A 5099-nucleotide genomic window follows, 5' to 3' on the forward strand; every position below is an offset into this window, starting at 1 on the left:
TTTGGATAGTCGTAATTAGACTGGGCGGAAGCAAGAAAACCTGTATAAGCTACCCTCCCCCCAAAACATGATCCACTTCTCACATGACGTTTTGCTGTCCCTATTCAAATCTATGACATCTTCAAACAATTAAGATGTTAAGTAATTTAATCAACTAAAATCCAGTCTCCTTCACTGTGAAACCAGTTATCATGCAAGAGAGACTAAAGACTGTGCCACCAACACTTCAAAATATTTCCTTACTTCTCACCTAAAAATATTTGAAGACCCTTCGAGATAGAGCTGGAGAAAAGGTAAAAACCCATTTGTCTTAAAATCATGAGAAAGAAGCCAAAACAATTTCAATCAAAGATAACAGAAACAAAACAGACAGACACAAATAAAGTTACCTGGTTCTTCCCGGCTTATATAGGACCCTTTCCTGCTCTGCCTGTTCAGGACTCCGCCTCCTGTTCCCTCAACCTATCCTTCTCCTAGCTCCAAGGACATCTATAAATCTGTCCCTGTCTCCTTCTCTCCATTTCTCAAACTTTCCCCACAGGCTTCAGCTGCTCTTTGCTTGCTCTATCCCCAAATCTTAATTGTCTCATATGTTTTACTTTGGTATATGGGACAATCTAGAGTTCACAGCCAATTTTCTTTCTTATAAAATCTCAAATATCACCTTTGCACAATGATAGGCATTGCACAATGATATGCAAAAAGCCTGACTGAATGATAAAGTCATCCAAAGCATAAGCATGCAATCTAATGCTCTAATTCCTACTGTGGAAGGCCAAAAACACCCCCTAATAGTCTTTAAAATGGTTCTTCAATCTCAAAAGGTTAGTGAGCTTCTATGATAAAAAAGATACTCTATATACTCAAATCAAACAACAAATAACTTTCATCATAGTCTTTTTAAAAAAAAGTCAAGTTAGCAACACTCTCCTGGGTCAAGCAAGACTAAGTTACAATCAGGACCTCATCCCCTTCACCTGGGGTTGGAGGAGTGATGTAAATACGCCATTCCCAGCTGCTACTGCAGGAACCGTGTCTTCCATTTTACTCCAAACTGAAAGCTCTCTTCACTAAGGAGAAAGGCTACCCTACTCCAGACCTGACCTCCTCCTCTGGCTTGGTTTTAGAAGCCAAACGGCAGCATTTGGAAAAGCAAAAATTTATCTCAGGAAAGCCAGCTGTTTAACAAAAAGGCAGTGGTAGTTGTGATGAAAAATACTGTAATTTAGTTTCATATATCCCCTGTATGACTTAGTTATTTTTTAAATCATTGAATGTCAAATGAAACAGTTCATTCCACTCTACCTTCATTATAATCAGCATTCTAAGGGCAACGATTTACTTCAAAGTTCCTAGGCCAATTAAACATAAATGTAAACCTGTTACAAAATAATCTTTGTTAGTGTTAAGACATATGCTATTGGGGGGGGGAAGCAATAAACACTGTAAGGATGAGTATCTAAAATCAACATTTACATAGACTCCAGATTACTAACAGAATATTTAAATGCCAGAATCCAAAATAAAACTCTTAAGATTAAACTTTATGACAGTCTCAGTTTCAACTGTATTTAATTTCATACCTTAAAAGTAAAACCGGCCGGGCGAGGTGGCTCACACCTGTAATTCCAGCACTTTGGGAGGCAGAGGCGGGTGGATAACCTAAGGTCAGGAGTTTGAGACCAGCCTGGCCAACAGGGCGAAACCCCATCTCTACTAAAAATACAAAATTAGCCAGGTGTGGTGGCGGGCACCTATAATCCCAGCTACTAGGGAGGCTGAGGCAGAAGAATCGCTTGAACCCTGGAGGCAGAGGCTGCAGTGAGCCGAGATCACACCACTGCCCACCAGCCTGGGCAACAAGAGCAAAACTCCATCTCAAAAAACAAAAAAAAGTAAAACCGAAGTAAGGTCAGCAAGGTCTTTGTTTTGGACAAGAAGCACAGAAGAGTTACAAATAGGCTTTTAAAATCAGATCTTTATAATAAAATCGAGTGTGTGTGTGTGTGTGTCTGTGTTTACTGTTAGCATTTTCCGAGCTATCAATTTCTCATGGCCTGACTATGTCTATTGTCAGATCATGAGAAATCTGTATGAAAACCAGATTCCAAGAATGTCTATTCTTATGAAAATAAATGTTAAAAACTTTCCGTAGAAAGAAAACTTTCAGTATAGGTAAACTAAGTTACAACTGTTCACATCATTACTTTATTAACACAAACAAAATTATTTCAGACAATATAACGAGTCATCTTTAAAACCTTATTTTGCATTATTTTCCCCAACAAAGCATCCTAGGGGTGCCACAGTGAAAAACGTTCAAAGACCATTGCCACCTCTGTTGTTCTGGAACAATGTACATTCCTCAAGGTGCCCTCTACCAACCAAGTTCATCTGACCTGGGGCTAAGTTTTGTCATTTATTCTCTCACACAGTACTGAAGGAAATCTGGGATCTATGAATATAATTGTCAGCATCCGTACACATTTCAAACCAGCTACCACTGTCCTCTGAAATCACTCAAGCCAGGTTTCCAGGGTCTCAAATCATTCGCATAGTTATTCAATTCTAACTGCAGGCAATAACTGGCATAAAATAAGCCTTACACAGGGTCAAATTACACGCAGGGATGCAGAAGGCTCTCGCAGCGATCATCAATGGGCTACCTTGTATTGGCCGAAGTACATCAACGTGAACACCAGATACTCGAGAAAAACCGAACCTCGGCTACACAATGGATTAACCCAGTCAGAAGGCTTCAATTTGCAAATCCTCAACAACGCTTAAGTTGGACATCTACAGAGCACCATTTTGAGTTTAGAATCCGCAGTTCACGCCTAGAAATAACCGAGCGGACCACTTAAATGGAGGTTTCGTTTGGCGGAGGCAAAGGTTGGGGACAACTCCACTAATTACGTGCAGAATCACCAACACCGTCAAATGCCTTCGAAGGCACTAGGTGCAGCCACGATCTAGCCGCTCCTCCGCCCCTACCTCCCGGCACCACATCCGAGCAGCAAGCCTTCATTTTTGCTACGATCCCCAAAGCTCCGTGTAACACGCACGCCAGTGATTTCTTCGCCAGACTAACGCGCAGGAAGCCCCCCCCCCCCAACACACACACACATTCACATCTGCATATTTTCATAGCTACCAGTCAACTAGTTAAATCTCGTCCGCAAGGTAAAGGTGCGAAGAAGGCATCGCTTAAAGCAGAGGTGGCGACCAGGCGCTCGGGTTGCGTTATCTGATAACAGGGCACAAGTGGCTCGGCTCGTTTTCCTCTTACGCATGACTCCGCAGCCCGCGGCACCGTTAGAGAAAATCCACCTGATTTCAGACCCGCAGAGCGCCCAGGGGTCCTTCTCCGCCCACCCGCAGCACGCCCCGGTTTCTCTCGACCCCCACACAACGACACTGAGCTCCTGCGCCGAAACGCGGCGGGCTCGTGCCTGCCACCGCCAAGGCAAACCCTGCGGGCGGCTGCGTGCAGAGGACGGAATTTCGCCGCCGCCTGAGTTTTACAGGGGAGCGGGCACATCCATCCTCAGCCCTCCACGCCGCTCCCGTCTGACTGTGCTGCACGCCGGCCGTCTGCACAGTCCGGTCTCACACTCGCACACACGCGCCCCGGCCCCGGCCGCTTCCCGCCGCTCCCCCTCCAAACCCCGCCGGCCGGGGGCCCGGCGCCGCACGCGGGTCGCTCGGGGCCAGCGCCCGCCCCGGCTCGGCTTGGCCGAACAAAGGGCCCGCGAACCTCCGGGCAAAGTTGCGGCGGCGGCGAGGAGCGAACGGGCGGCCACGCTCACCTGGGCTCCGTCCCGGGCAGTGGCGGCGGCGGCTCCGCGGGGCTCCGGCGGCGCGGGCCTGGCGGCGGCGGCGACACAAACAACCGCCCAGGGGCCTCGGGGGTGCGCGGGCGGCGGGGGCCCGCTCAGCGCCGGCGCCGCGGGCTCAGGTCCCGGCGCGGGCGGCGGCGGCGGCGGCGGCGGCGGCGGCGGCGGCGGCGGCGGCGGCGGCGGCGGCGGCGGCGGCGGCGGCGGCGGCGGCGCGGGCGGGTGGGCGGCGGCGCGTCTCCGCAGGTCCAGGTCCGGCCCCGGCGACGCCGCGACGCGTCCTCCTCCTCACGCCCAGCGGGACGAGGCTCCGGCGCGACCCGGGTCCTAGGCGGCGGCGGCGGTGGCAGCTGCGGACGGCTGGGCGCGGGGCCGCTCCGCTCCCTCCGCCTCCGGCTCGGGCGGGCCCGCGGCGGCGGCTGCGGTGACGGCGGCGGGAGCGCGGCGGGCGCGAGGACAGCCCTGTCAGGGGGCGGCCCGGGCGGCGCTCAAGGCTGCGCGGCAGCGGGGCCGACGGCGGCGGCTGCTGGTCCCGGGGCCGTCGCGCTGAGGTGCGGAGCTGCCACCGCGGCCATCTTGTTGCTCTAACTGACAAGAACCCCCCTCCCCCCGCTACAGCCAGACGGGGCGCTCGCGCCCCCTTCCCCGCCCCGCGTTGGCCTCCAACAGGAAGTCGTCCCGGCCCCTGGCACGTGACTCCCACCGTATCTGCATACCGGAGGGCGAATTGGCCAATCGGCGCTCTGCGCTTGAGCTCCTCCCCCGCGCGCCCCTCCCTGGCCCATTGGCTCTTCGGCCAGGCCACGCCTCCGCCTTGCCACCTTAATACCCACCCGCCCGAGCTGTGGTTGCCTACACCGCGCAGGGAGCGCGCTGGGGTGCGAGCGGCGCGCTCTCCGCCTGTGCCGGAGGCGCGCCAGTCCTGGGAGCTCGCGCTACTCTGTGGGGTGCGTGGAGACTCGCGAGGTGTCCTCCGCCGCCGCCGCCTGCCCTCCGGTCCCTGGGCGCTGTGGCTCCACGTTAGAGTGCTGGCGGGAGGGGCGCCCACCCGGATCTGCGCCTCCGCTGGGTTCTCGCGGCCAGCGCCCCAGGGCGCCCGGGCTTTGAGCTGTTATTTCGCCTGGCGGCGTTGGCATTTTCTGCGGCGGCGCCCGGAGCCCGCACCGGCGCGCGTCCCGCTCGTGCAGTGCACACGCGCTGCACCGCCCCACCTTGCACACACACGCACACGAGCCCGTAGAGTCCCCGGAGCCTCCTGCTCAC

General features: G+C 54.0%; 1 protein-coding gene across 1 annotated transcript in view; it reads right to left on the bottom strand.

Moving 5' to 3' along the window:
* TNRC6C (trinucleotide repeat containing adaptor 6C) overlaps positions 1–3932 on the bottom strand; it is a 147792-nt gene extending 143860 nt beyond the window's left edge. Inside the window, exon 1 of the mRNA XM_037737226.1 lies at positions 3810–3932. The gene's annotated coding sequence lies outside the window, so the exon portion shown is untranslated. The remainder of the gene's footprint in view (positions 1–3809) is intronic.
* Between the last annotated feature and the right edge of the window lie 1167 nt (positions 3933–5099).

The sequence above is a fragment of the Cebus imitator genome, unplaced genomic scaffold (genome assembly GCF_001604975.1).
Source record: "Cebus imitator isolate Cc_AM_T3 unplaced genomic scaffold, Cebus_imitator-1.0 Scaffold36, whole genome shotgun sequence".
NCBI lineage: Eukaryota > Metazoa > Chordata > Mammalia > Primates > Cebidae > Cebus > Cebus imitator.